The following is a 25,734-nucleotide window of genomic DNA, read 5'->3' as shown; positions in this document are numbered from 1 at the left end:
TATGATGGGTTACTTTGGGCCGGACCAATTATCCTCTTGAGTAGTTAGAATATTCATTTATTTATCATTTTCAAAAATTAATTTGTAGTACAAATTGTATTTCAATTTGATGGTTTATTTCTACCTCAGCAGATCTTAGTTGAAGCAATTTGATTTCATATTCACACTTAAAAATACCTATATACATCTAGTCAATTTAACTACACTGTTAGAAAATTTATCCTTAAACTAAAAGAAGTTCCTGCAGCAGAGTCTCGAGAACACCTGTAATCTTACCAGATTGCGTAATCTTACAGGAAATTGGTATTTGGTGTGTGTGTAATCTTAAAAATTTCCTTAAATAAAACACTCTTTTCCCCTTTTTCTAACAGACCTGTTCTGTTAAAATGCAGAAAAATTCCTGTTTCATGAATTTAAAGAATGATTCTGGTATTGCTTTCTGCAAAATCTTCTTTTATTTTTCTGTAAAATCAGGTTTTTTTTAACAGTGTAGATAATTGCAATAGGCCTATCTTCAATATCCCAAGGGCACTTTATCGGTTCTAGTCATTTCGAACCGGAATTAGATTTGTCAAAACTACTTGAAAATTGATCAATTTTCGACAAAATTATCAAAATATGATCAAAATGACAGGTATCAAGTCACAAACATTATAACCCGAAAATCAAGCCCAAATCTGACTTGGTATTTTTATGAGTGAATATAGATAGCTACAACTACACTGTTAAGATAATTGAAACAACGCTGTTTACTGTGTAAATCGTACAGTAGTTGTTTAAACATTTTAAACAAGTGTTTTAAATCTTAAACAACAAAGTTTAAATACAAATATTTAATTATCAACAATTTAAGCATGGCTGTTTAAGATTTTAAAAACTCGTTTAAACTGTTTAAACAACTACTGTGTGATTCACATAGTAAACAGCGTTGCTTAAATTATTTTAACAGTGTACGGTCTATCGTACCAAGATCGTACTTTAAGACAACGGAAATCGGCTTCAAACTTGTAAGATCGTTACAAATGACGTCAGACACAAATCACGTGACTTATTCCTTATGATGAATGGTGGAGTCAAATCTGTAACAATGGAATGGTTTTTGCGGGTGACAGAATTGTTTTCCATCCTTTTGCAGACCGATAATGTGCTGATCGTCTACGCACATGCTGCGGTCGTGGGAGCATCAAAAACAATGATTGCTCAAGACATTCAAATCAAAATGATACGCCATCAATCATGTGATCGACAGGGCTTCACATTCCCTCATTTTAGGTCACGTGGTGCGCTTGGTTAACATGGTTTACAGTCTCGCGCGTTTTCATGTTCCTCGTCAGGTACAGCGTATCCGAAGAAAATGACCCTCTAATAAATCATAATAAATAGCAAATTCAAAAATATATAATTTTTGATGTTTACGAAACATTTTTGTGCCGACAATAATAAAGAAAATTGTATTTTTTATCTTGAAATCGACGACAAAATTACACAAGTGGTGTGCTCTCAAAAAGGAAAATGTAAGTAAAAAAAACAATTCCTGGTTATATACTTTCTGCTTTATAGTCGTTAGTATTAAAACATTTAAACAAAGCATCATTTTCAATATTTAATCTTCAATGAATTAAACATTCTTGTTTAAACTTTGAAACAACTGTAAATTTCATGCAGTAATTTTTTATTCAAAGCTTTCTCTGTACATGAACCCCCGCATGAACCTTATACCTTAAGATTTCAAAAGCCTCTCTGGTTTGGCAAATGTAGGCCTATATCTCGAGACCAATGATTAACCCTCCAATAGTATGTGTATATATGCATAGGTCTGTAAAGGTATTTTATCTTAGTAATTATATAATTTTGAAAAAAAAGAAGTCTGGCAATCATAAAGTGGTACATCTGTAGTCATATGGTTTATACATGCTGATGTGTCCAAAATGTTTAAAGGCACTGGACAAATTTGAATAGGGGTTGCTGAGGGCTTGGTTCGGGTAATTGTCGTCAGAAACAAAATGACAAGCCCCCCCCCAAAAAAAAAAATTGCTTCCAAATCTCCGTAAGTTTGGAGCAATTACCCTTAGAAAAAAAAATGCCCACCTGATTGCCAATGGGTGTTGCCTACGGTAAATGAACTGTACGCAGCACCCTCGGAAAATTCGGGGGGGGGGGGGCTTGAGCACCCCAGGTCCCTAGCACCCCCACTTCCCAGGGTTTTATTGCAGTACATTGCGCCGATGTTTTATTACACATTTCTATAGAAATTAATTCCGTTTCCTTGTGTTTTGTTCATTCAAACAAAGCACCGAAAGTAAAATATACTTCTCTGAAACCCAGATCCGGGTAAACTTGATCGCTAACATCCGCAGAGGGCGCACTCGTTGTTCACCGCTGTTCAGATGTTGAGGTGGGTAGGGGGGGGGGGTGATTCATGTTCACAATGGTTGGCGAGTACCACGTTTATGTCCTCGATACTGCTTTGTGTTCTACTAGATCTGAATAATTCCTTTCGAGTCCAAATTCCGTGTAGTGGTTCATGAAGCTTCAGTCACCGGTTTTCACTGACTAATTCAATCTAAGCCAATCAGAAGCAAGGATTCCACTAGCCTGTATAAAATGGTCCCCAAATCCGTTTCCGTGTTATTTTGTTTGCTCCCCCTTCACTTGTGTGCGCCTTGAGCATCTCTAACGAGATGGATATGGTGCCTAATAAATTGTATTCAATATGATTGTAATTATTATTATTCAAATTATATACGTGGGGCATGGGAGATGTTAGACATGAGTTGTTATCCCAGTTTCTCTAGAAATCGTTTAACACTAAATAGACTTGGCTATTATGGCGCCTAAAAAGACTATATGATCTTGGCCGTCGATCGCGCGATTTCGACGAAAATTTGCACGCGCATTACCAATGGCATAATTGCTCATTGATTATGCTAATTTATGCGTAAAATCAAAATGTTGCCCTACTTAACTAAACAATGCCCCTAAAATGCTATCTTTTCGTTCACCTGTAGACTCTTTATAGGAATGTAATCAAATGTATTTTAAAAAAAATCAACATCACATTTATTTTTTATGTAATTTGTTTTCTAAATTTGTTATGTATTTCTATGTTTTTTTTTAATTTTGTTTTTTGTCTTTTCAATGGAAATTTTCAGGAACTTTTTTTTTACCATAAACAAGAATAGATTAATTGATTTTAATAAGTAAAAAAAAATACTTTTATGAATGTTGGTTATAAAAAGACACTATTTGTATTGGATTTGTACACGAATTTACGTTTTTGAGCAAATTTTGGGTCTGCATGCACCTATGAAATGTTGCGTAATTTCGTAATCGCGTACCCGGGGTCACAATTTCGGTCTCAAAACTTGCACGAATTTGAAAGTAAAAGGTCAGCGAGCGACGCGGTCAAAAAAATTGCGCAGCGGATTTACCGCAAAAAATAATGAGGGGAGAGTGGGGCTGAATCACCCCCAGTCTTTCTTATCAGGCTTAAGAGTTGATGTCTTTAAAAAAGATAAGTTTGTTAAAATGTTTTCAACTAATCTGTAATTATTCGCGTTCTCATCCAGTGGATCGCCACATTAACTACTTTAAACAAACACGTACCCATCCACACACACCCCGCCCACCCACACACACATACACCTTCCCACACACCCTCCCACCCTCCCTCACGTACACACACACACACACACACACACACACACTATATATATATATAATAATAATTCAGAAATGAGAAACAAATAATGTTCACGAATAATGCAAGTTTGCAATACCAACAAGTTCTTTATTAACAAGATAAACTTGTATATAAATATTTTTTTCTTTCTTTTTTCGGTTCTCCGTTTATATTTCACTTCTCACTGACATATTCTTTCTTTAGTATAGATGTATTCATCTATTAGGCTTATATATTTACATGATTGATGTTTCATGTTTCGCGGAAGTATCTCTTAATAACAATGATCGAAAAAAAAGAAGATCAATATTAGTGATTATAGCAGACTATTAAGGCTGTCTATGAAATTTGTCATCATCATCTGAATCGCACGTCACTTCAGGGAATATTATTATCGAGACTCTGACCCCCTTTTGAACGGTCTCGGCTAGGATATTCCATTATCAATGTTTACTGACTGTGCTTTTACAATAACGTTTATTATCTTCTTTTTACTCTAACATCCATTTCATTTAGTTCATGTGTACATGTGCATGTCGTCAGTCAGGCATACTTGCGTCTTGGTGTTTTTGTGTATGTTAAAGTGAGCATCTACACGAGAATGAAGTGTCTGTTCTACCCTTAGCACTGTCAGCTCTACTATTTTGTAAAGACACTTCAATATTTAGAAACGTATAATTATCTTAACGTAATACTTCTGTTACTTCTAAATCATCTAGTCTGACATCAATCGTTGGTCAAACCGCAGACCTTCATAGCTCTTGACCCCTTTTTCTGCTTGATCAATGAGGTAACATGGTATCAGGCTCGGTAACTAGGGGACCGACGGCTACAGATCCTTTCCGTGATAATTGCGTGGAATGCCAAATATGGACATGACGAAATTAATAATTATTTTTTCCAGTATCACCTATAGTTACAGAGCTTCGTGATCTCACATTTAATGGTAGCAGCACACGAGAGTGTGTGTAAGGTGTTAATAGTTTGGAGACCTGTGTATATGCATATTTATTTTATTTATGTTATTTTTTATTAATAGCGTGAAAGGGGGAAATATGTGAGATATCATGTCATGCCAAATTGGGTATGTACTGTAAAACATACAGAACACAATTACTCACCACTTTGTGTGTATTCCGAATACAAGTCCACCGCATGAAACTTCCTCAATTACAAATGACCTGAAAACCACGTCAAACTCCAAAACAACCTCATCATCCAAACATGCCCTGAATGAATACGATGTAGTCCCATCTATCCATTTCCAGTGATACCTGTATATACCCTACAGGTCAACGTCAAAATAAATTGCGTAACCAATGTTATTAATCTAAGTGTTACAGCAATAATAATTCAAAGATAGGGAGACTGAATGTTGTGAGGCCTCGCCGATCTGAACGAATGTAAACATTACGCATGCAAGGAGACTCGCGGGGTAATGTTATGATTGGACCGACTCGACAAAATATTAAAAGGCCCTGAATGTAAGCAGAAGAATGACATACTCTCGATCTAGTCTCCCTCTCTCAGACCAGTTTCAAGTAATGAAATTTATCATGTATTGCAGGCGTCGTGGAGTTGCGCAAATTACACAAGCGTGGATTCAACATGGACCAGTGGTTCGGTTGCTCAATCAGCAGGTTTCGGATTCGAATCACAGGTTATGTGACGTACAATTAAATCGTTGCGCCATATCACGTGTGGTTATACAGCTCTCAGGTGCACGGTTCAGTGATTCACCGATAAACGCAACCAAGATTCCTGAAGAAACACTGTAATCGTAAATTCCACAACACATTTTTTACGGCTGCCTCTCTTGACCCTGGTGAAGCAATTACTTGCTGAAAACACCTTTTATTCCTGCGATACATCCTACTGCACTCAGTGTGCTTCAAACAAAGCTGCAACAGCAAGAATTCGGAGGCTCACTGACGGAGAAGACGAAATACTGGCGCCTCCTAAGTGTATACTTAATGCTAAGCAGGCTAGACATGTCTGGACATGTTGAGAGAAAAAAAATCGATCTCTGAAAGGAAGATTTCCTATTTCCGGAAGCTTTCCATCTACCTTCAAAATAATACGTTCTTACCAATCTCTTCTGTGATGCTACAGCCACACCAATAAAACCGTCTCCAAACCGACCGATCGCATATCATTGGTAATAACGTAATAGCTTTGATCGGTCCGGAGCCGGTTTCGCCAGGGTGGACTGTGGCAAAATGAATACTCTACATCTCCACCTGCCAAACGTTAGACGTAGGTTCATCAGTTTTTTCTAAGATCTTGTGTGTGTGTGAACAGGTGGGATGTGTTAATACACATAGCACATAATATTCCATGCCAATACATTTGATAACAGACTGAACAAAATACAATTTCAGAAAAAAATGTTACTTTCAAGGTCAATTCCTCTTCTGAATAAAATAATTATCATCATAGCGATTGCGCTTGCATTAAAGGAAAGTTTATACAATGGATTTCCACGACTGGATATTTCCTATTGTGAACTTTCCACGATTTAAGAATTCCAAATTACTCACTGGCGACCATCGTTCTCTAAAGACCAAGGGCGGTAGATCATAGCCTTGAGGGACCTCTAAACATGGATCCTATTATGAGGGATGCCCTTGAATAGTGGTTCACGTGCTAAACCGATAAAGTTACGGCTTAATGAGTTAATGATACCAAAGTTCTTAGAAACTGATAGATCAGACGGTAAATAACCAATTCGTCCACTGCCAACTCGTCTACTCACCACATGGTCTACCTTCATTAAGTCTCATGCCATTGCGTCCATCAACATGTCGTCTAACAACCATTTAGTCCAATTATCACTTCCTCTAATCACCAGTTCCTCTATGACCATTTAGTCTCACATCCAGTTTGTCTAATAATCGTTTTATTTTCATTCATTTTGCCAAATTAACACTTACACTTAGTCTAATTAGACCAAATGGTATATGGACTACATGGCTTTTAAACCAACTGGTTATTGGACGAAATGGTGAGTGGACGAAATGGCAGTTAGACCATGAGGACATCGGACGAACTGATGGTAGACCAAATGATAGTGGACGAGTTGGCAATTGGACGAATTAGCATTAGACCAATTGAAATTAACCGATGAGACTTATCGACATGAAAGGGATTCAGTTTTTCACTATTTTCTCCTGGAATGAAGGCCTCGACAGATAATACCAAAAACACTGATCTAGGAATTAACATGACGAAAATGTGCGTTATTCAAGGAATACGATATCCGAATCTTTGACATCTTTTTCCTCATTATTCCATTTCATTACGGGTGGAGCCAGGGGAGATGGATTCCTACAGCTGCCACCGATCATGGTAATTCTTGTACGGACATCACAATCCTGTGTTTTTCCAGAGAATAGAAAATAATTCACCAAAACAGAATCTCAAAATATGCAATTCTGACTGAAATACAACAAGGGAGAAGATTGGTTAATACAATTTTCGATTAAGTTATCATTACTTTATTCTACTTATTCAATTTCAAGGCTAGGTAGCTTATATCAAGGAATAAAAAAATGATTGTGTGCTGTGTTTTAGAGGAGTGATATTTGGCTTTTTTTTATAGATTTAATTACTTTTGATGCAATGGTTGATTATTATCTGGGATAGTTTTAGGAATGAAAATTACAACTCAATATGGTGGTATATTTTGATGAGGAATATTTTTTTAGAATCCTAGATATTTTTTAAGGTAACATGTATGATCACTATTAATAGAAGGGATCATTATTTCACCCACATTGTAATTCAATAATGCAACGTTGCATAGATTTTCCAGGTAATAAAAACACTGTACATTTTTAAAAAAAATGAATGAATAGTTTTCTGTTTCTGATTTTAAATTATGTCAATGATATTGTTTTGGGGGCCATTATCTACAAGCAGTTTGCTTTTTTATGGTCCTAGCCATATTTTGTTTGCATAATTATGTATGATTTGTATATACACATTTTTATGGTTGAATAAACTTGAATTGAATTGAATTGAATAAAAACATTTCGTGTTCAAAACTGAAAAACGAACAAAAATAAACAGATATCAACAACAAACACATAATGAGATTTTGATATCGAATCTGATATTCACGCCAATCACAAATAAATTAAAGTGTTGTTTAATCTTTGATAGGCATCAGTTTACATTTTGGGAGTAGTTACATTGTTTGCAAGCCTGGGAAAATTAAGACTATACGGAGCAGCATCCTTATCTTTAGAAATACTATGTATCGTAATGTGATATGCCAACCTTCCGCATTATACTCAAATTACTTGAATTATTATTTTTAAGTGCTAATAAACATAACGATACATCAATCAAAATTTGTTAATGCTTACTGTACTCACTTTCATTTTCGATCGACAGTTCTTACTGGGCTGTATTTAAGTAGTAGCCTTTCACTGATGGCCGTATGCAGAGATTTTTTTGCTGGGGGGTGCGGCAGGACGCGTAAACCTTTCCGAAAAACTCGAAAGCAAGGGAGCAAGGCGGCCGATCTCGGCATCACTTTTGCTTTTCTTAAAGAGAAATTGGAAGAATTTGTGCAAACATTTGGTGAATTTTGCGAATATTTTGAGTAAAAAATGTAAGTTTTCAGAATTCATTGGGCGAAGGGGCAACTACCCCCTTGCCACCCCCCTTGTGACGTACGGTCGTGTCTTTTCTTGTGAATAAACTGTAACTTCACAATACAATAGCTGTTTAAATTGTTTGTCATGCCTGATATAAATACTATTCTGCGAATAACTTTCGTTTTCATCATTCTTATTAAGGGGGAAATTCACCCTGAAAATTTTTGTTGTAAAAATAGCAGAAAAAATAGTAAGAAATATTGGTGAAGGTTTGAGGAAATTCCGTTAAAGAGTAAGAAAGTTATTAGAGTTCAAAGTTTTGGATTTGTGACGTCATAAACGAGCAGCTGCCCTATGTGTTATGTAATATAAAATGCATGACTTCAAATTTTGTATGGTTCCTGGCGACTTAATTTTGTTTTCTATTCATGATCGGGTGTAAAATGATTTGTCTATTGATATACAAAAGGTACAGTGAAAGCCATTTTCAATTTTCTGAGAAAATGACATTTCATTGATTTTTTGACCATTCGCTATGTACGAATGCTGCTCGCATATGACGTCACAAATAAAATTATTGAAATTCTAATAACTTTTTAGTTATTTGATGAATTTTTCTCAAACCTTCGGCAATATTTTTTATTATTTTTTCTGCTATTTTTACAATAAACTTTTTGTCAGGGTGAACTTCCCCTTTAATCACAGCTTGGGCTAATCAATGGGATTGCCACACATGATATATTCAGCAAGCGCATTTTAACATTTGTACGGCAAGCCATGTGAAAAAGTAATCAATTTTCTTGATCCAAATAATTAAACATTAAATCTTAATATCTTGGTATCGATAATTATATTCTTATTATATGTTATCATATTCTTGATAAGAATGATGACTATTTTAAAATAATGTAAAATGTGTGTTTTAGATGAAAAATATATATTTGGAGTAAGGAATCACATAATCTATATCAAGAATTGAATTTTTTGAAGAAAAAAGTATTACATTTTTAAACAGTTTGGCATAGGCATACTATGGATGTTAAATATATTGCTGATGGGAACAGATAAGATGTATTCTGAATCGTGTTCACAGTGTAGAACAAACATTGTGATCATCCTAACACGATTAAAGTTGAGTATGTATTTTAAAATTATGGATAACTTTTTACGTAGTCCTTTATGTGATCACACTGAAAACATTCATTTTGTAGAGATGATATTCAGTGTGAAATTGTGTTCACGTTTTTTTCTCTTTTTTTTAAAGTTTTATGCCATTAGTGAGTGATGACCACAATAGTATATCATTACAGAATGAAAAAAAAAGAATGAAGAAAAATATCAGAAAAGGAAGAACATTTATGAAATTTACATTGTCTGTGACAAAAATAGTCAATTATGACGGATTGCCAAACAAAAATAAATTAATAATGATATTAACTTAAATTTGATAATCATAAAACAGTGTGAGTCGCAACTGCATATATTTCAGTTTACTGTGTGACCATATAGCTACGCATTGCATTAGTTGATGCAGATATTGGCATTAAACATTGCACTTGTCTCACTATAGAACACTTACAGGAAGAACATTTTAGTTTTCATTAAAAAATGCAAAGCAGGACATGTCATCCTGGAATCTTTAATGGAAACAAACGAGTTGTAAAACGCGTTAATCCAGTAATACACAAAATAGAAATAGCCATGCATCAGTGAGATTAGGGTCTTTGGCAAAAGGCAAGGAGACTAAGTGTCAATGTGGATCTTCGTGGCGTAACTATGGGCACATTATGTGACCTAGAAACCTCGGTTGAGGTTGAACTTGAGATGTGTATTGTCTGGGACGCTGCGCGAGGGCAGACAATGGTAGGCTGGCCTGGGAATCGGAGTCTGCGTGTAGAAGAAGGCTTAGTAGAAACAATAGCGACGCTATAGGCAACCTTGTGGAATCCCCCATGGATCCTGTTTTGGCTGGGAGTGTCACGTCTATTTCATCTGGAGAGCTTTTCTTGTCGGTGATTTTTTTTCCAAACTACTTGATCGCACCCAGTGCGATGCAAGGACTGAATTAGTTCGTCGGAAATATAATGCTAGTTTATTCCATTAGAAGGTAGCCTGATTAGCCTTAGGCCAACCCTGGAATCGAAACCATTGTCGCACCCGATTTCCAATGGTGATATATCCCAACAATATCGAATATGTATCGTCAAGAATACATAAATTATTCTTTTCAGAATCTTTAGGGGTTTCAGACCATAGAAGGAGGAGGGCCCTGTTACACGGTGTTTTGCAATTAGAGGCAACAAAAAAGAAATCATTAGTTTCGACCAATTAGAAGCGTTAGTCTAATAATTGTTTTTTTTTTCTTTTATATTGGTTTAGACGCACCTCGTAAAATGCATATTCAGCATTTCAGTAGGTCCAATGGAATTCAAAGTTTGCCATGTTAAAAATATAAACACAGTTCAGTTAGGACAACATGGCCAAAAATACAGGTTATAGGATGGAGTGATCAGAAAGGGCGGGGGAGAATGGTAATTAATTATAATTTCAAAAGAAAGTACATTCAACCTGTTCAGTCTCTTTGACGACATGATTTTCTATAGAAGAGAACACATACAATCGTTGGTCACAGGTTTCCTTTCATTTCTGCATTCAATGAAATTAAATAAGGATAAATATGTGTGAAATTAGGAAGTAACATGGACGTTTAAGAACATTAAAACAAATTCAATCATTATTATTCTTTATTTTTCTGGTTGTGATCAAACAAAACTCTTGTTGAAAAAGCGGCTGGTGATTGTGTAACAAGGGACAGTCAGTTTACACGAATTCCACAAAGGTTTTCTGTTGGGTGATTCATCAAGCTGTTCGTAAGTTAAGAACGACTGGTTCACCTTTCTTACTCGCTAAAAAAAAATCACCAATGAATTCAATTGTGAATATCCTTTAAATCAAGAAAGGATCACCAGTCGTTCTTAAAGCCACTCTTAACTCTTAACTTTGAGGCCTTCATCAATTTCAAGCTCTAAGCTTAAGATGAAGGTCTCCCACATTTCAAAATGTACAATGTTGATATTTGTGTATATATATATATATATGATTTTTTCTGCTATTTTTGTAACAATTAAAAATAAAGAAATTTATCAGGTATGAATATATTTTAATTAGATTATTAGATTGTATATATGTATATGTTATTAATTATATCATTTACTTATGTTTTACTAAGAAAAAAATCACTTGTATATGATTTTATTGGAATGTGGAAATAAATAAATCAATCAAATCAAATCAAACTTACGAAAAGCTTTGTGAAACGGCCCCCTGTTATTTCATGGGGAATGCCATCGGTCGAGTTGGAGTCGGTTTCATCAGTGTGACTGCAGAGCATGATCAAACTGAGCTGGTGAAACCTGTAGGAAAGGGAAGACACTGTTTAGGATAGACGGATTCTGAGGACAAGGGACATTTTGAAAGAACCATTGAGATTCATTTCAGGGGACCGTTTCATAAAGCTCTTCGTAAGTTAAGAGGGACTTTCAGAACGACTGGTAACCCTTTCTTGCGGTTGATGGTATACACCATAATATTCATTGGTGACTATCTAGCGCGTAAAAAAGGATCACCAGTCGCTCTTAAAGTCGCTCTTAACTTACGAACAGCTTTGTGAAACACCCACCAGGTTTTAAAGATGAAGCGAACTGAAAAACACTGCACTGTCTCTTATTGACTGCTTGTTATAAAATGGCTACTGTGTAGTCTTTAAACATACCTTTGAGATAACTATTTGTAATACAGAAAATAAATTAGCCTATACTTTATTGTAGAGAAAGTACAATATTTTTAAAGGAATATGTACTTGCTTTGCTATTTGGTAGCATAATTATTGGGATAAGAATGTTTTGAGTACAGTGCATTAGTGTGTTATCGTTCAAACGGGCCGATATCACAAGACTGCTCTGTCCAGAATGCTGCATCATGGGTAGTGAACCTGGCCCTTAATATGAATACTTGAAGACTTGAGGTGGAAGTCTTATCAAGGCCGTTGGTTCGTTTGTCCTTTAAGCTGAAAATTCTGACATGAAAACATAACTTCTTAGACATCCAGGTACCAAGGCCCATTCCATCCAACACAATTCTGAATACAATGGGCTTGACGGGAGGTACATCACTGGGGACCAAGTGGTGGAGTCACCAAATTTGTATTAGAGGAACCACCGTCTGTGACTTATGACAGACAGACTAAATCGGAAAGTGCTGTTTGAGAACATTCGCAAATTCAAGAGCGCATATAGGAGAGATTTCAGCAATTTAAGTGACACACTTACTTTGTGAGGCTGTCAAGTTTGATTTTTTTTTGGGGGGGGGGGAAAGGGAGGGGGACGTATTTTCAGCAGTTTAAATGAAGAGTGTTTCCTTTTCTTTCCATTTCCAGATGAACATCCAGTTAAAATTACATCGGCTTCAATTCGGGTTTCTACCATTTTGGTAAAAAATTGAAATGATTTTATCCCTCGGATATACTGTATGTAGAAAACCCCAATCAAATCAGGGATTTAACGATCTCATGGATCATATTATCAATTAAAAAATGAATATTCATACATAGATGGTAGTCCAAGTATGAATAGAGAAGGGGTCGCGGAACCAGGGGATGGTTGCAACTTCACCCCCGTTTTTTCTCTCAATAGGTCGTACAATAACGTAAAAATACCTCTGGATTGTCTTTTTACATAGTCAGCCACCCCTCACCCCATATTCAAACCCTTTTCATGTCCCCTTAGAGACCGCCATCCTAATTATTTAAAAATGAATCACTTTAAATGATAAATAAACAAACAATGAAATGTAGAAAATTCACATCTACGTCAAACGAATTTGACATAATATCAAATAGGGTGAGTGCAATAAGTTGAGTGATTTATTTCATTTGATTTGGTTGTGTATAGAGGTTGATAAGTTTTGGAAATACATCGAAGCAATCATAAGAAAATGTTTAATTCAAAACTTTCGTTTGAAGCCTCAGCATATTGGGAAAAGAAATTAATTTAATCTTGAATTATGCATTATATTCTATTTACAAATGTTACAAGATAACATTACAATGAAAAGATGAAGTTTTATGATTTGAAAATTATGTTCATACATGTTGTGAAAAAAAGATATGATATTGAGAAAGGTAAACGAAAGGAAAATTTGTAAAATTTTTGTTTGTGTACATATATGTGTATATTTTATTCAAATAAAGAAGACCAGTACTGGTTTAAAAGAAAAAAAAATAGGGTGAGGATTTTTTTGATAACAAGAACATTCGTATTTCCAGACATTAAAGCGAATGAATTTCTATTAACAAAATGCATTCAAATGCGGATGGGAGGGGGATAACAATACACTGGTTTGTATCTGGCGGAAAAGCAAAGCAAAGATTAATTAGATGCTTGAGGTTTGAAATAAAATAAATGTTCATCGTTTTGCTGGCAAACACTTCACTGTAACTAAATTGATTGCTGTCGTTAAACTCATCGTTTGTAAAGGCACACATTTATTGAGTGTTATTGGTTGGGGGAACGGGTGGGTCCTTTATGTCTACTGTCCATTCACTCACTTCTCCCAAGAAAAATGAGAAATCATCTTTACCACTTTAACCCCAGATCTACAGATGTGAGACTGGGGACCATGCATGGAACGCCAACATTTTCATGACTAAAGGAATAAGAAAAAAAAGGAGAGCAAAATAAAAAGGAAAGGGTAAAATAATATAATTTTCTGAATTTTATCTTAAAATCTATCACCAAATTAGATTTGTGTGTTAAAATGTCACAATTTTTGCCCCATACGCTATGTCTTGCCCCTCAAAATGTGTGAATCATAACGCCACTGACGTCAGCAAACCTGGGATAATAGGGGAAAAAATAAAGTGCTGAGATTTAAATACGGTGTCCTATTTTAAAAGATTTTCGAGAACAGAACCGACACTTTTCAAATTAATAATTCAATGTCGCTTGATTTGACGCGTAGGCCTAGAACTCAAATAGGCCAGATTTTAATTGAAATGTAAAGAAAATCTTAATGCTGAAGATGCAAACTGGCTTTCATAATTTGACAAAAATACCATTTGTGAAAACTTTGCGATAAAAGCAGCCGTTGAAGAAAACACCTAGAGGACACATCCTCATACATCCGCATCAGTCACGACGTCACACACCCACAGCTCTCTCGCACAGCTCTCACCCACACACGCACTCCGCCAGGAGTGTTCACCTGTGGAGATCAAACATGCAAGGGCGATTACACAGGTAGGACTAGACAGCGGCAATGGGCAAAGAAAACCTGCAGACATTATACACACAAACACACACACCCACTCCCGGTACACACACACCCTCATGCACACAACACACGCATACTTTGCATTCACGCGCACAATCGTAAGACATCCTCTCGCTCACAAAATACGCCACCATCTCCGCTCAACAATCAACACATGCGTGGCAGCCAATCAGAGGAATTCAAGCGGCCAGGCCAGCGTTGTGGCGTATGAACGTACACAGTCTCTTCAGCCAAGTAGCGCATACAGGTAGACCATGGACTTGGACCTGAACCCTTGACATCCTACCCCATGAAACTAACGATGTTTATATGAATGTTCTGCGCCATGTCTGCCCCGTGCAATGTGCGACTGAATAGCGATAAAAGCCGACCGTCTGGGTATGCAGTTATTGACATAATTTGTCTCGTGACCCCCTCACCTCCAGTCTGCTTTTAAAGAGAACATGAACTTCTGAAGGAAGCGGGTGGTAATTCGCCATCATTTCCAGTCTTCCGTCCATTGGTACGGATTCAAATGGAAGCATGTCAAAACAAATAGGCATGGCAGAGGCGGATCCAGGATTTTGAAATAGGGGGGGCGCCAGCGGCGAGGGAGCGAAGCAACCGAGCGGGGGGAGGGTGTGGGACTTTTTCAAAAAATCATGTCCAAAAGTCGTATTTTGAGAGCACCTTTAGAAGAAAAATGCACACTTAAATCACTGTAACTTCATGAATAAAAGACACATACTGACTCATTTAGGAGCTGGTTTCCAGACAAGCGGTCATTCAAAACATACATTTGGCAAAGGCTCTTCACTTGCTTGCATCGTGTGATTGAAACGTCAAATTTAAATGATACGAAACTGAGACTTGTAATCGATATATTGTAATCAGCAAACCTATAGATTATCAAACATTAAAAATGGGGTAAGGGGGGGGGGTTAATGTCACAATTTCTACTTTTTAACAATACACAATGTGTCCTCGGGACGATTTTCCCCAGCACGAAAGTATTTTTATTCTCCCCCAACCCCCACCCCCCCCCCCCCGTCACATAAAACCTTCGCTCCTTACGCTGACATATAGCTGCCTATACACAGCAAACGCGGAGTAGGTTCGACTGGTGATTGAGAATATACAATTTTGCTCCTTGATAATAATTCGTTGGAATGATTGCTTCGGCGAAACTTAGTTGGGGCGCCCTGGATAATATGCCTCTGAATCTACCAGAAAGTGTAAAAGTTAGTTTACATTAAATACAAATATGTCTGACCTATACAGTGGCGTACCGTGGGTCACGGCATTGGGGGGGCATCAGCAAAAATTTTGAGTCACTTCGTGAGCGCGCGAAGCGCGCCCAGTTGCCAGGTATACTGACCTAACAGAGACATTTTAAGGACAGTGCCATTAAACGGATATTCAGACCTAAATAGGGACATTATAATCAGTCTTTTGTAACCATGATACGTACCTGTCTCGCTAAATAATGCGAGCGCGAAGCGCGAGCTGAAATTTTTTTAAATATTGACTCTCCAAACAGGAAGATTTTAAGGACTATATTTTAGGAATCCATTAAGAGTATACACATCTCACCATAGTCATCTAATGCGATTGCCCATAAGCGCTTGCTTATTTTGTTAGAATTACATCTAAACATGCACATAAAGCACTTGTAATCATGATTAACATACCCATCTCACTAATCAAATCTTGCGAGCGTGAAGCGCGAGCTGAAAATTGAGGAAATTCAGACCTGAAGGGGGCATTTTAAGGCTTATTTGTAGGAATTCACGAAGACCATACGTAGTTCACTAACCAAATGATGCGAGTGCGAAGCGCGAGCTGAAAATTTTTGATATTCAGATCAGAAAAAGGGACATTTTAAGGACTGATTCTATATACGAATTCATGGAGAGCAGACATATTACACAAAGCCACTACTGCGAACGTAAGCACGGACAGGAAATGATTTATTTAAGACCTTAAACGGGGCCATCACTTTTAAGTAGTCATGAAAAAGAAGCACACTATTGTACATAAAACAATAATAACTCGAAGTGCGAGGAAATACATTTGGCAGTTTGTTGTATATTGACTTGAAAACGGGAGGTTTTATAGTATAACAGGATTATATATATCGGTAAACAGACAATGCGAGCACCAGGAACAATGAAGACATAGGCCCTATGCAAATTATGTTTCATAAAGTTATGAAAATAAATTTTTCTTATGTAATATAACATAATTATGATATAATATAACATTATAATGAACAATAATGTCTTCTTTTCCACTACGTTTCTCTCCCTTTCTTCCTCTTTTTCTCCTTTTCCCCGTTTTTTTTTTTTTTTTGGTCAGCCGATTGGGGGGGCACGTGCCCCCCATGCCCCCCCGTAGTTACGCCACTGGACCTATACATTTCAGTGAAAACGTACATGACCAAGGCAGAATGATAATGCTGCGCACGTGGCGCCCGATATAGGGCTTCATCTTTGAGTGAAGAATAATCTCGGGGATAGACATTATCATTCGCATCGTTGACACTTTCTCTCGCGATCTGTTACTTACAATTTACATGTATTTGCCATAAAGACGGACAAACGCATGTTACAAAAAACACAAAATTTCGGGAAAAAATGATATCCAATCCAACATCTTCACACTGGTCACTGCACTGCAACTCCCGATTACAAGTGGTGCAACTTTCCAACCAATCGACTTGCGCGCCCTGGAATTCCGGAATTTACATATTGCAATACAGTATGACAGAGGTGCATTTGTGCGAACACAAAGGCCATGAGCGTAAGTTAAAATATAGTTTTGACTAGATCTAGCCCTTGAAATTGACTACATTGTACCAATCCAGTAAATATAACCATAAAAAAAAATAATAAAAAATCCTACGAAAATAGGGGGGGCGCGCGCCCGGGGCGCCCCCCTCTGGATCCGCCACTGCATGGTATGAAGGGGTTAAATGTTCATGTCTCTTGTAACCTAATCTTCTTATCCATGTTATCTGTGATGTGTAGGCCTAGGTCCAAACCTACTTCGCATAAATGAGTCAAAAGAAGACTTGAAATAACAGTCTTTTGAATATCAGTTCATGTTTTTTTTAAATCAAAACTCCATTCCCGACTTCATTGATTTCAATGATTCAATCGCAAAATGATCAGAGGCTAAGATGGTTTCACTGGTTTTCGAATTTACAGGATTCTTCGGAGACTCTTCTTTCCATTAATGTTCACGTTGATCAGTAAAGAGAGCCCCCAATGCTCCTTGATAACTGTCACAACATCACCAAGTGCGTGAGGTCGGGCCAATATTACTCTAGAACACTGCTAACTATTAAATAGAGCGAAAAGAGTCAGGCAGACTTCAGGTTTATAGTCAAGAGATGTTTTAAATCTAAGAACACGACTATATTAGCCAACAAACACATGGATAATTACACCAAAACCAAGTTGTATTTTCTCGTCAAGCCCATTGCATAGGGACCCAGACGACAAAATCTACGTATTGATACTAAAGAAGTTTCTTTACGGGGTTATAGACTTAAGAATGATTTTGATCGTGAAGTTGTCTTGGCAGACGATACGTCACCTCCGCTGGCACAATTGAGAATTTTTCGCAATCACTACATAGACTGCCGCTTTGGACAACGCACCAATTCCTTTGTAATTCCATTGAAATCACAGAGGACAGCTAAGAATTTACATCGGAAGTGGTGGACCTGGGGAGCGTTACATGAAAGGACTTGTTAGACATTTTATCCGACAAGTCCCATTTTATCCGACAGTTATCATAGCAACAGTGCTTCTCAGCCAATCAATATCCAGAAAAGTTGTCAGATCTGACAACTTGTCGGACAAAAATGTTGATGAAAGAAACGCCCCCGGGAGAGCAGATCCTCCGAAGATTCGGACCGGACGAAAATTGCAAGTATGTATGTGGTTTGTCCAGAGTCTAGGACGACACTGCTGTTTCGATTCACTAATTTTCGACAAAGGCTAGTTGTTTTGTCATTGAAGGGGTTTTGACAAAAGATTCTCTGCGTTATAAACATGATATATATATAACATGAAGCTGTGCTGAATTAAGATGGACGATGTAGCTCTTTTAAACAATCTAGAAGCTGATGCAGGCCTCTCCTTCACCTATGATTGCTTTATTGATCAATTGATTAATTGATTGATTGATTGAATGACTGGTTGATTGATTGATTGGATGAATGAATGATTGATTAATTAATTGATTGATAGATTGATTGATTGATTGAATGATTGATTGATTGGTTGATTGATTGATTGATTAATTTATTGATTGATTCATTGATTGGTTAATTGGTTGGTTGAATGAATGATTGTTTATATGATTGATTGATTAAATGATTTAATGAATGATGGTTAGAGTGATTGATTGATTAATTCATCGATTTTATTTGCCAGGTATTACATAACAAGTACGAGTGTAAGATGAAATGCATCAAAATATCTTGACTGGATAGACGTTGAAAGCCAATCAGGCTTGTTATCAAATATTTAAAACGCATTTAAAAAGGAATTAAGTTTCGGGTTCTATTTTTATTTATTACCTTCTAAATTGCACAAATTTGAAGACAAATGTATTACATTAATCTTGCATATCATTTTCATGATAAGAATTAGCAGACAGCAGTAGTTTTCAAAGCCGATATTGATTTATTGTAAATCGGACATTTCTAAGCTACCTATTTCAGTCACATGGGGTATTCTTTAAAGGACAAGTCCAACCCAACAAAAACTTGATTTGAATAAAAAGAGAAATATTCAAGAATCATAAAACTGAAAATTTCATCAAAATCGGATGTAAAATAAGAAAGTTATAACATTTTAAAGTTTCGCTTATTTTCAACAAAATTATTATATGAACGAGCCAGTTACATCCAAATGAGAGAGTTGATGACATCACTCACTCACTATTTCTTTTGTATTTTATTATATGAAATATGAAATATTTTGATTTTCTCGTCATTGTCATTTGAAATGAAGTTTCATTCCTTCCTGAACATGTGGAATTCCATTATTTTAACATTTTGTGCTTCAGGCAAGGAGGTCCTAATCGTCAAATTCGTAAAAATTGAAATATTGTATAATTCAAACAATAAAAAACAAAAGAAATAGTGAGTGGGTGACACCATCGACTCTCTCATTTGGATGTAACTGGCTCTTTTATATAATTATTTTGTCGAAAATAAGCGAAACTTTGAAATGTCATAACTTTCTCATTTTATATCCGATTTTGATGGAATTTTCAGCATTGTGCTTGTATGATTTTTCTCTACTGATACAAATCAACATTTTTCTGAGGTGGACTTGACCTTTAAGATTCACATGTACAGAATATTTGCAAATGACACAAACAATCCACAATTGAGTTGTATGACATAAAAGGAATGACCAAAGTAAACTATAATCATTGATGTTGTTGTTATTATTATTATCCTTATCATTATTATTGCTGTTATTATCATTTGTTTGGCGTCTCCTTTACTTTGGAAGCGAAAAGCGCACTGGATCACTATGACTAGCAGGTCTTTCGTGCCGATATAAACAATTAGGGGATTGCAGGTAGACCACTACACCGGGGTATGCGAATAGTGCAGTGCGTTCTTAATTTGCAAAGATGGTGACTCTCCTTTACACGGGGCCTCCATTTAGTGTCCTATCCGAGGGACGGAGTGTTTTCCACTGTAACTTGGCCTGCATTTATGGAACAGGGGAGAGGCGTTTACACACGCCGCAGGCTTGAGTTATCCGCCCGGGGTGGACTCCAACCCGGGCCTCCATTTGCTGTGAATGAGAGATCAATTAAGGCAGGAAGTGTATATCTTACAACTCCTGATAAATTCATTACAAAAGTGTGAAACAATCTTTTTCCAATTACCATCTAACACTTGATTCATTCTCAAGGCTGACTGATATCAAAAACACTTAATCATGCCCTGCCTTTTCAAACAGTTCACAGTTGTGACCCAATCGGAGCGACCTAGTTTGGAAAAGGGAACTTTGGAATCGTCAAATATATTAAAGGGGAAGTTCGCCCAAAAGAAAAATGTGTTGTAAACATATTCCCCCCTAAAAAAGATAAAAATACCGGTTGAGGAAAGCTCATCAAAGAACGTAATTACAATTTGTAGTTTCTGATTTGTGACGTCATATACAAGCAGCTGCCTAGTGTGTTTTGTAATTTAAAATGCATCAATTTTAATGTTTTACTGTTTGGTGATGTCTTTTTTTTCAGAAGCGGAATGATATTCTGTTGGTATACCGAAGGTATATTAAAAACCATTACAATTTTTTTTTAGAAAATGACATATTGATTTTCTTTACTGTGTGATATGTGAGGAACTTTCTCGCATATAAAAGATAGATAACAACTTTTTAATCTAAGATGTATTTTTCTCAAAACTTCAACTGTTCATCAATATTTTTTACTGTTTTTTTCTCCTATTTTTCAATAAATTTTTTGTCAGGGTGAACTTCCCAATTTAAGCACAGGAATTATAAGAATCAAGAGAGGGTGTATTCTTTTGTCGATGTAAAATTTTACAAAATTGGGGCAACCTTAAGTCATGTAAGTATATATTATTATTCGAATTGAAAATAAATTTGAGCGTTATGTGGGCATATTTCTACACGGAGGAAGAGTCATGGGCATCAGTGCAGAGGATTATCTTTTGTATTTAGGGTGGGGGCGCAACAAATGATAATCCTCTACGCCGACGCCCGTGCTAAAACTATTAAAAAAAAATATTGAAAAAACATTTCAAATCCATCTCGGTCTCGCTCCATCGCTTGGTTGTATTCCTGTTTTTTTTTTTTTTTTTGGTAATGGATTGTCTTGTCTTTTCCTTTTGTGTCTTTTGTCGGCATCTTGTATTGATGTCACCCTGCAAAGGCAATAATACTTGTTAGCCAGACTACTAAGGGAAATTCATAAACGATTTGTAGGTCGGGTTAAGTATTTGCATAAAAATCAATTGAATAGAAGCCTTTTCAAACCATTTCAAGCACACTAGTTCTTACAATTACACTATATCTACACCATGACGTAATTTCCTTCAGTAAGAAACTGATCCACAATGTGCTGAACTCAACCCAGGTGAGGTAAATGGGTACCGGTAGGAAGTAATTCCTTAAAAAGCTGTGTGCGCTATGAACGCCTAGCTTAGCCTGGTAATATAGGAGCGCCTTGAGCACCTAACAAGGTGGATATGTGCGCAATATAAATACCCTATATTATTGTAATTGTCAAATTAGTCATGATTACATTTTTTTGGAAAAAATCGCGATTATAAAACATATTACTGTTGTTATCACGATTTCCTATAATGTAATGAGTTGACTATCGCATTTTGTCACCTCGTTTCATTTTTTTAATCCTGACTTTATTCGACATTTTAAATCAAGCCCAGGCCACGAACTAATAAACTTCACGCAGTACAACAAATTATTACTATTATTATTAATTCGGCCATAAAAACGTATTAAAGAAAAGTACAATTTAAATACGAAAGGGAAACAGAGAAAGACGACTATAATATTATAAGAAACCATTTTTATCATTGTAACTTATTTCAAAAAGAGATAAATATAATGTTTGTGTTCAATTTGTGTTTTTGTACATTACATTTATAACAAAGAGACTAAATTCATTAATTAAAGGTCAAGTCCATCTCAGAAAAATGTTCATTTGAATCAATAGAGAAAAATCAGACAAGCACAATGCTGAAAATTTCATCAAAATCGGATGTAAAATAAGAAAGTTATGACATTTCAAAGTTTCGCGTATGCTTAAATTATGTTAAAATAATGGAATTCCACGTGTTCAGGGAGGAATGAAACTTCATTTCACATGACAATGACTAGAAAATCAAAATATTTCATATTTCATATAATAAAATACAAAAGAAATAGTGAGTGAGTGATGTCATCAGTTCCCTCATTTGCATACCGACAGAGATGTGCATATAACTGTTTTGTGAAATGAAGCCAAACTTTAAAATATCATTGCTTTCTTATGTTTCGTCCGATTTCGATGAAATTTTCAGTGTTATGCTTGTTGAATTTTGCTCTTTTGATTCAAATCAAGTTTTTGTTGGGGTGTGCTTGTCCTTTACCGATAACGAAAATGAAGGGGTTTCAGAAATTACTTTGAATGAATAAAGGCAATCGTTCATTAGTTTATCCTTCGTATCAAGTCATGAAATATTTCAATTTTCTTTTCAATTAAAAAAGCGTATGCTACCACATCTTTATATTAATTTGTCTATTTATGATTAGAGACAAAATTAAGTTGTTTAAAAACTGTTTCGTTGGCATTTGATCATAATTTCCAAAACGCACTTAAATGATATTACCGAATTAATTCATAGACAGCTGGGTGCCGTCTCTTAATTGCCGATTAATGCCGATTTCTTGAAAGATATCGAGAAGAAGAGCCCACAAGTGTTCACCCCAGCCCCCCCCCCCCCGCCCCTCACTTTAAGAGAAGGGTCCGGAGCCTCTGTGTTAGACATCTTTCTGGAAATCTGAAACAGCAATTTTGATTGGCTACTGGTCAGTCTTTTGAACATGTTGTGATGAAACAATGATCCTAATTGGCAATTACCACTTTCAGGATCGATATCTAATTTCGTGTCATGGAAACCTGGGTCCCATAACACAAAAGTTATTGTTTTAATCGCTAAGGCCCCCATTCCACAGAAGGGAGACCTTTGAAGTTTCTCTGAAAGACTAAAAATTTGCAAGGTCTAACGGTAGTCTCCAAGATAACTGAAATTTGTCATCTCTGTGGAATGGCTCAGAAAGACTCCTCAAAGGACTCTGAAAGACAATTGATTTCTTGTCTTACTAGTCTTAGGCTAGTCCTATAGAGATCTTTCAATGATCTTTCAGTTATCTTTTATGTAACAAGTGATCTTTCAGAATTATTTCAATGGCCTCTGCCTGGCCTTTTAAATGATGATCTTTTACTGACCTTTCAATAATCTCTCATAAGTCTTACGGTGATCTCGGCAAAAATCTTGAGAGACTGTCGAAAGATCATGCAAAGACCAATAAGAACTTTGAAAGTTCATCGAAAGACCACTGAGAGACCATAAAAAGCCTATTGTCATGTAAGACCACTGAAAGACTTTTCGAACCGTTTCAAAAAGTTTTGGAGATCATGGAGACCACGAAGACCACTAAGCGATCCATCAGGAATCGTGAAAGACATCGGAGATCTTTGAATGGTCGTTGAAAGACCCTTGAAAGATCAAGCAGGTTTCATTGTCTTACAGTAGTCTTTCAGACGTCTTGCTTTCTGTGGAATGGGGGTTTAAATAAAACGGCCTATCAAAACCATTCTCGCATGCTCATTTTGCTCAGTAGACTTACGAGGAACCAATAAGAATCGTTCTTTCCAATTACTGAGTAATCATTAATCTTTGTGTTACCAGGCCCTAGTCGGGATGCCCGAGGTTACCCAAGTCATGGCCGTCTAGAACGTCGCATCTTATTAAAAGCTGGTGACATTTCCTGCACTTATTTCATGGGGAGTTTAGATCCTCCTCATGGGGGTCGGTTGAAGAAAGAGTCGCGATCAAACACAGTTCAAAAAATCAACCGTAACTTCACATTCAACCACTGAAACGCGAGTATTTGGTATTTGCGCTTGATGTATGGAGTTACGATTAAAAACAACTCTTTTGGCAACCGGCCCCTGGCCTTCATTGTGTCGGAATCCACCCTCCATCAAGTCAGTTCAAGTCGAATTTTTTTTCTTTACCCAGTCAGACTCTTCCCAAAGTCATGTAATCTTTCGTTATGAAATGATTAAATTCTGTTACTTGATTTACCGCGTTGAACTGTCAGACATTGGCGGATCAAGGGGTTTAGGGGCTTCCCCCCTCCCGGGCTCCCTTTAGAAAAACAAGCGAAAAAGGGAGAAGGGCTCAAAATCAACCACCCTTTTTCCTGCGTACAAGGGTCACACAAGACGTAGTGACGGGTCTACGAGAGGGAAGACGGCTGGAAATGTCGGTAAATAATCTTGTGACTTGGGAGGGGAGTACAAGATCTCAATATACATTCCTTGACGATGTTAAGCTATTGTGAATGCTGATTTGTCCTTCTAGTTTCCGAAATAAGATTTTTTTTTTCAAACATGATTAGAAGAAAAATATACAAAATGAAATAAAAATCTAAATGATATTCGGAGGGAAACTCAATGCAGCAATACTGTTTATGCTTGGCGTCCTGATTAGATATATCTTCGTGTTTTTAAAGATCAAGTCCAGCTCAGAAAATGTTTAGTCTAATCAATAGAGAAACATCAGACAAGCATAATGCATAAAATTTAATCAAAATCGGATGTATAATAACATTATGACTTTTTAAGTTGTCGCTTATTTCTACACAATAGTTATGTGCAAATGAGAACACGATGATGTCCCTCACTTACTATTTCTTTTGGTTGTTATTGTTTGTATCAGACAATATTTCAATTTTTACAGAAGACTTTAAAAGACTAGCCGTAAAATGCTGAACAATGGTGATTCCACATGTTTAGGGAGAAATAAAACTTTGTTTCACAGGACAATGAAGAGAAAATGTGAATTTTTCATATTTCATATAATAAAATACAAAATGAATAGTGAGTGAGGTCATCAGTTCCCTCATTTGCATACCGACCAGGACCTGCGTATAACTATTTTGTGAAAGCGAAATATAAAAAGGTCATAACTTTCTTATTTTACATCCGATTTTGCCGAAATTTTTAGTGTTATGCTCGTTAAATCTTTCTCATTCAAATTAGTTAAGTTAGTTTTTCAGAAATGCTAATAGCTTCTTAGTGCCAGGATAATTCACTCACAAAATATAGAATTCGATTGGATGTATCAGTTTCTTTAAAATACAGAAATATAAATCAATGAGCAAAAATATTGAACTTCCAATTATAAACTAATTAGTCGATTTTCGCAAAACACGCAGATTTAAGTCACCACTATTCAAATAAAAGATTAAATACAGAAAACTTTCACCAGTTGGAAATGAAAAATTGAATAATTTTCAAAGCATCAACCAAATTTATTGATAATTTGAGCTTTTGTCCACT

General features: G+C 36.2%; 1 long non-coding RNA gene across 1 annotated transcript in view; it reads right to left on the bottom strand.

Moving 5' to 3' along the window:
* LOC121420718 overlaps window positions 1-5,337 on the bottom strand; it is a 33,908-nt gene extending 28,571 nt beyond the window's left edge. The window contains exon 1 of the long non-coding RNA XR_005970806.1: window positions 4,804-5,337. This is a non-coding gene — a long non-coding RNA (uncharacterized LOC121420718). The remainder of the gene's footprint in view (window positions 1-4,803) is intronic.
* Window positions 5,338-25,734: the final 20,397 nt, after the last annotated feature.

The sequence above is a fragment of the Lytechinus variegatus genome, chromosome 8 (genome assembly GCF_018143015.1).
Source record: "Lytechinus variegatus isolate NC3 chromosome 8, Lvar_3.0, whole genome shotgun sequence".
In the NCBI taxonomy this organism is placed as follows: Eukaryota; Metazoa; Echinodermata; class Echinoidea; order Temnopleuroida; family Toxopneustidae; genus Lytechinus; species Lytechinus variegatus.
The sequence above is the reverse complement of the archived record's forward strand: the minus strand, read 5'-3'. Positions and strand labels throughout refer to the sequence as shown.